Below are 7,251 nucleotides of genomic sequence, written 5' to 3' on the forward strand. Positions count from 1 at the left end.
AATCAGATCAGGGAATGTCTCTGGCTTTGAAGAGAAGATTCTAAGATTACTATATGTCTTCTCTTGATTCACTACCAAATTCTAAGCTTGACTTTCACACAGGGAAATTGCTCCTTTTAAATTTGGGACAAATTTTAAAAAGGGGGAAGGAGCACTCATTCCCTAGTTGTGCCTGCCATTTTGAATCCAGTGGCCATTACTGTAGACACCTCTATGGAGAAGTGTCTTATGGTCATTGATGTTTGGAGAAAGAGCAGAGAAGAATTCAGAGGCACATTCCAGGAATTGCTGTGGTTGAATGTGGGAGCAGATTCAGGTATTCAAAATCCATTAGATGAGCCCATTCCATATCAAGCTAAAACTGAATACAGCAAGCAGTAATTGAGAGAGAAATACATTACTGTCCAAGCAGTTGAATTTGGAAAGCCACGTTTTGAAAAATAATATCAATGTTTTTCTCCCATGAACTATTAAATGGAGAAACACAGATATATCAGAATAGTGCCAGTAATCAAGTGTACTTTTAAAGAGGAAGGTTTATTACATACTTTTAATGCAAAAGGTTAATAACTAGATTGGGGAAGATTTTAAAAGTATAATAGTTCAGAAATGTAGCTTTATATTGGATTGTTGCTAAATATGATTTGTACTGTCAATTGCTCTGACTAAATAATACCAGAATAGAAAATAAATGCTGTCATTTTCAACTGTGAAAATGGTGACTATTGCCCAGACAAGAAATGTTTACTCTCTTTAGTAGAATAACTATCAGTTCAGTTACAGATTTTTTTAAAAAAGAAAAAATGATTTGTTCAAGAAGTGAATTTACTTCTTCTTGAATAAAAAGTTATAGCAGAGATGGGTTCCTACCAGTTCTAACTGGTTCTTTAGAACCATTAGTAAACTGGTGATGACATCACAGAGCTGGTTCTGTTGGTGCTGGTCTGTGGGTGCCGCCATCTTGTTTTTTGCTTCTCCTCATGTGCAGAAGCTTGGGTTTTGGCACTGCTCATGCGTGTCTGTCCACGCAGTGCAAGAAGAAGCAAACTGGTGACGAGGTAAGTTAGAACCCACCGAGTGATATGTCTTCAAAACCCCCCCAGAAAATCCAGTTGTCTCTTGAAAAAGCACCTTTGGGACAACCATGACCTAGATCAGCGTTTCCCAACCGGTGTGCCGTGGCACACTAGTGTGCCGCGAGACACGGCCAGGTGTGCCGCGAAGCTCCTAGGGAAGCTCCAGCTGGGCGGGACGCTGCCAGTGCCGACCTGGAGCTCCTGCTTGCAGCTGTCCCCCGGCTCCTGCTCGATGCCGCGGTTTTCGGCGCTCTCCTGCTGGGCCCCAAAGAAGGAAGGCAGGAAGAAGGAGAGCTTCATTCTTCACGCCTTTTTCTCGCCTTCCTTCTTTGGGGCCCAGCAGGAGAGCGCCATAAACCGCGGCATCAGGCAGGAGCCGAGGGACAGCTGCGAGTGGGAGCCCCAGATCGGAGGCACCGGCAGCGCCCCGCCCAGCTGGAGCTTCTCTGGCATCGGCGGCAAGTGTCCTTTGGGGCCCAGCGGGAGGGCACTGGCGGTGGGAGCGGGGGGTGGCTGCAGCGGCCGCAGGCACTCGCGGGGAGATGGCGGCGGCGAGAGGGAGCTCCAGGCGGCGGCGAGAGGGAGCTCTCTCTCTCTCTCTCAGCTGACTGCAAGCGGGAGCCCTGACGGTGGCGGTTGGACGTGCTGCTGGACGCCGTACATGCTAGCGCTGCGGGCCTGGCATATACGGCGTCCAGCAGCACGTCCAGCTGCCGCCATCAGGGCTCCCACTTGCAGTCAGCTGAGAGAGAGAGAGAAAGAGAGACATAGCAAGAGAGGCAGAGAAAGAGAGACAGAGCGAGAAAGAGAGACAGCAAGAGAGGCAGAGAAAGAGAGACAGAGCGAGAAAGAGAGACAGCAAGAGAGGCAGAGAAAGAGAGATAGAGAAAGAGAGAAAGAGAGACATAGCAAGAGAGGCAGAGAGAGAGAAAAAGAAAGAGAGACATAGCAAGAGAAAAAGAGAGACTTAGCAAGAGAGGCAGAGAGAGAGAGAAAGAGAAAGAAAGAGAGACATAGCAAGAGAGACAGAGAGAGAGAAAGAGAGATAGCAAGAGAGGCAAAGAGAAAGAAAGAGACATATAGCAAGAGACAGTGAAAGAGAGAGAGGAAGAAAGAGAGAAAAAAGGAAGAAAGAGATAGAGAGACACAGAGAGAGAGAGAGCAAGGGAGAGAGAAAGACATAAAGGAAGGGAAGGAGGGAGAGAGAAAGAGAGCAAAAAAGAGAAGAAGAAAGAAAGAAAGAGGGATAGAGAGAAAGAAGGGAAGGAAGGAAAAGAGAGAAAGAGGGAGAAATAGAGCGAAAGGGAGGAAGAGAGAGGGTTTTTTGTCCAAACTTTTCTTTAGCCCGCCCCCCCCCCCCCCATTTCAATGTTCCCCAGGATTTTGAAAATATGAATAATGTGCCGCGGCTCAAAAAAGGTTGGGAAACACTGACCTAGATGACTGAGGCATTTAGTAATGTTCACAGTAGGTATCACAAAATTCCTCCTTTCTAATCTGGGGGCCTAAGTATAATAATTTAATAATATGGCACTCAAACTCACTAGACATTATCTTGATGCATTAGAAGCAGAAAACAATAATATAAAATAAACTGCTTTTATTGCCATCAAATGTTTCCTAAAGTGGGCTCTTGCCTATCGTGTAGGCCTGTTTTGGATTTTTATCCAATATAAGCCTGCTATGGTCCTTCATAGTTTTTCTACTGTATAAAGGTAAAGGTTTTCCATGTCCAGTTGCATCTGACTCTAGGAGGTGGTGCTCATCTCCGTTTCTTAGCTGAAGGAACCAACGTTGTCTGAGGCAGTGGTGGGTTTCACTTACCTTTGCTACCAGTTCAGGAATGGGAGCACGCCCCAGCGCAAACTTGACACACATATGATGCTTCTGCGCATGCGCAGAACATCTGTGATGACACCCAGGTGGGTGGGCGGAGCCTCCCACCACCACTGGTACCAGTTTGCCCAAACTGGGTCAAACCGGTAGAAACCCATCACTGTTCTGAAGGCCATTCTGTAGTAATGCTGCCAGCATGACTATATGCTGAGGCACATGGAATGCTGTTATCTTTCCACCAAAGTGCTACCTATGTATTTTCTAGTATTTGCATGCTTTTAAACTACTAGATGGAAGGAGCTGGAGCAAGTAATGGGAGTTCCCTGCATTGCACAATGCTCAGGTCTTGAACTTTGGCTGTCAGCTTTCCAGCTGACAAGAACAATGCCTTTAACTGCTGAGTCATCATGCGCACACACATGCACACACACTATGGAAGACTATACTGTAAGAGTAACTTGGTAGCAGTCTACTAATTGTTGTGGTGTTAACACCGACAACAGGTCAGAGACTCTGAAGTTGTGTCTGCAAAATGAGCTAGCAAACTTCACAATTTGGGGGCAAAATGTCTTCACATATATACCTTTCTTAGGATGTGGCATGGAAGCTTCTAAAAAAAATATTGCCAATGTAAGAAACTTTAGTAAATTCTACTTCTAAAATTTATACCCTCCCCAAAACATAAATTTATTTGCCCAGAAATTTTGAATGACCCAATTCCATCTTTCCTGAAATGAGATTTTCAGTATTAAGATTTTAGATGGTAAACAGGAGCAGATCTTACAAATAAATAATAATCCCAGAAATTGGATCCCAGGATGTTATAATATTCTGACAAAAAAATTGGTACAGTAAAAATGTGAGAGGCAGAGGACCTCTTCAAATTACAAAGTACAAAATGGTCACTAAAAACCTTCTGATGATATTCTTCCCTTAACATTTAACATATGTCACATAAGCTGGTCCAAAGTACCTTACCAAGTTGTTAAATGCTTTTTTCTAGGATGCAATACAATTGTTGGAGAACCAGTTTGGTGTAGTGTGTAAGTGCCAGGCTAGAAACCAGGAGACTGTGAATTTTAATCCTGCCTTATGCATCTGGGTGACCTTGAGCCAATCTCTTTTTCTCAGCCTATAGTGTCAGTCTCATCAGTTAATTTCTATCACAACCAATTGACCAGCACCCAGCTGATTTGAAAAAAGTGGCTCCTGAACTTGGGAAGAAAAAAAATGCAACATGGTTATTCTAGATGAAATCTGCCTTTCCTGCTTATTCTACCCATATCATCTGAAAAAGAAAGATTTCAAAAATCATTAAGAAATTATTTGGACCTTATGAAGGGTGAGTGCAACACATTCGTGGAGTAGTTATTTCCTGTTTTAATGGATAAGCAGTTTGTAGCTCTTCAGTCATCTCTGTGAGTCTGAATTTCCACAACCATCCATCTATTTCATTAAATTAGATTAAGCAATTGATTAAGAGGTAGATTACTAAACAAAACTATATCACTTTTTCCCAAACTCACCTAATTTTAAAACATAAAAATTTTAATTTTAAAAACTTCTTCCTAATCTGTTGTAATCATAGGTTTATAGGCACTGAAATTTGGAATGGAATATTGCTGGAGTGATGTTTTAGCCCAAATGGGTGCTGAATAAAACCTTATTCTTCCTCTATAAAAAGCAGCACAATCCAGGCTGAATAAGCAAGTTGCAGAATCCACGACCATGTGGAAAATAATTAACTTGATATACAACATGAAGAAAACCTATAGCTAACTTCCATATAAGGAAATATATGCCTTATTCTCAATCACCAGTAAACACACAATCCAGGAAAAGGCAAAAAATGGAGCTTCCGTTAATTACCTATAGGGAAGTCACAAGGAGATTGCCTTATATGGTGCAAGAGTGAATGGTAGTAGGGGGATGGCTTAATGTATGTGGCGTTCGCGAATTGGTTATTCTGTACCACATGTCAGGAAAAGTGAAATACAATAAAAGGAGAGATCTTGATACATTCGAGGTCGTCTCATTGAGAAAACTTTCTCTCTGTCGCTTCATTTTGATGTGGCAATCAGGGCATTCTGTGCCTCCCTAGAGGTCGACCCACTGGGGGAGGGCTGTTTGCCTTCACTAATCATTTCCTAAGTGACCACTGCAGTACTAAATAACAAACATGGAGATTAACAGAATTGGAAGGGACCTTGCTTGCAGGTCACCTAGCCCAATCCCCTGTCCAAACAGAAGACCCTATATCTGTCTCTACCTAGGATTGAACTCACAACCTCTTGATTGTGAGGCAAGAGTTCCACCTCTAGGCCACAGCAGCTGCTGTGATTAGTTGATTTGTTCATTTAAAATAGGGCTGTCAAACTTATGGCCTGTGAACCAAATGCATCACGAGCTGGCTAGGCCCATGCCGTTTAGCAAAGGGGGGGGAAAAGTCCCAATATGTCACGTGATATCGCCATGACGCCACACATTTGACACCCCTGATAGCATAAACAAAGTATAACATTTGCTTGAGAACAAGTCCTGGGAAAATACTATTGGTTTGGATTGTAAGACGCTAACGAAATGTTGGTTTTCAAACAACAAACGTATCTTAAAAAACAAATAATTGCTTATTTTTTTACGAAGATGAAAAATTGTTGTTTTCTTAGGGGTGACCATTGCCTGGAGTGCTTGCAATACAACCATATTAGCCTAAGAGCAATTTAATTCTAATGGACATAATGCAGCCCTTGACCACAAATAACAATTAAACATGGTATGTATAGATAAATATTCTTAATTTTATTTGTATTTTCCTTCCCTCGGAAAGCTTTGCAACTAAGACTTTGAAGAGATATTTTAGGGAGAAATTGTTTTTTTCTGAGTATGATTGACAATTTAATATTTATTTGCTGGCTTGCTTACTCACCCAGATCAGCCCTCCTCTGTAGCCTCCTGCCTGGCTCCCTCTGGTTGCTGGCATGCTCACTTATCCGGATCTTTTCTGTAGCTTCCTGGTGTGTCTGGCGCCCCCTTTGGTAACTGATCTTGCCTGGTTCAACTCTCCTCTTTACATTGTTGGATTACACTTTGAACATCTCCAAGAATTGGCAGCAGCATTGGGATGAGGAGAGTTGGAATCCCAAGATTATCTGGAGGGCTATAAATTCTACCCCTTATTTGCACAAAATGCACATAAGTCGTGTCTTATTTGTTCTATACAGTAGCTGCTGTCCTGAGTGCAATTTGCCCCAAGCTGAGCTCTTGGCTCCTAAATAAATAAATAAATGGAAAACTAAAACAACCTATTGTTCCTTGAGACAGCTTTTCATGGCTTGCCATTAGATTTTTTGATCACTGAATAGAAACAGAGATAGAGTGGGCAGCAGCAGGAGTCTTCCAAATATGGCATTTGTCCTGTTTGAATGCCACCACACTAATGCAAATGAACAAAGATCACCGATGGTCTCCAAAGGTTAAAAGCTTTTTCTTTTCCAACTTTCTGCTGAATCTAATTTTGTAAAGATAAAACCAAAAAATAAATAAAATGATGTCTTTTATTTTAATCCAAGCAGGAATGGGTTCTAACTTATCTCGCTGTTGGTTCGCTTTTCCCTGCACCACATGGCCACACCTTGTGGCTGAGTGCATATCCGCAATGGCAAAAAATCCAACCCCAACCCCCCCCCCCCAAAAAAAAAATAATGATGCATGCACAGTGTTGGAAACTCAGCTTCTTTTTTCGGAGAGGAGCAGCATATAAATCCAATAAAACTTGAAACTTGTGCAGAAAAAAAAATGGGGGAAAACTCCCTTTCCAAAAAACAAAGAAAAATGGAAGTGCCCATGGACTGGCACTGTTTGAACTAGTTCCGTGACATTGTTGTGATGTCACTAGCAGGTTGCTATTGGTTCGGGCAAACTGGTCCAAACTGGGAGAAACCCACCTCTGAATTCAAGGATGTTGGTAAGAACGAAGCAATGTGACTCTATGATTGTTTCAAGGCAATCCTCCAGGAGGCCTAGGAACAAAACACGAAGAGTTGGACCCTAACAGCTCATTGTGTGTTGTTGCATATGTTTGAGGAATAGAATGTTGAAGTATACAGTCAAACTAGCGACAGCAGAAGTTTTGGAAAAGCAAAGTGCAGTGTATGCTAACCAAGACTAACCAAGACCTTAGATCTCTGAACAGACATAAATAAGATAGCTGTTTGCACCTTAGGATTGTGAGCTCAGCTACCTTCTCTTTAGATCCATGCTCTCCTGTCCTGTTAAGGTGATCTGGAGGTCACACGAATGAGTTCTAGTGGGTATAAATTCTTCTTTGAGTTAAAGTGTT

Source organism: Erythrolamprus reginae, chromosome 2, assembly GCF_031021105.1.
Source record: "Erythrolamprus reginae isolate rEryReg1 chromosome 2, rEryReg1.hap1, whole genome shotgun sequence".
Classification (NCBI taxonomy): Eukaryota; Metazoa; Chordata; class Lepidosauria; order Squamata; family Dipsadidae; genus Erythrolamprus; species Erythrolamprus reginae.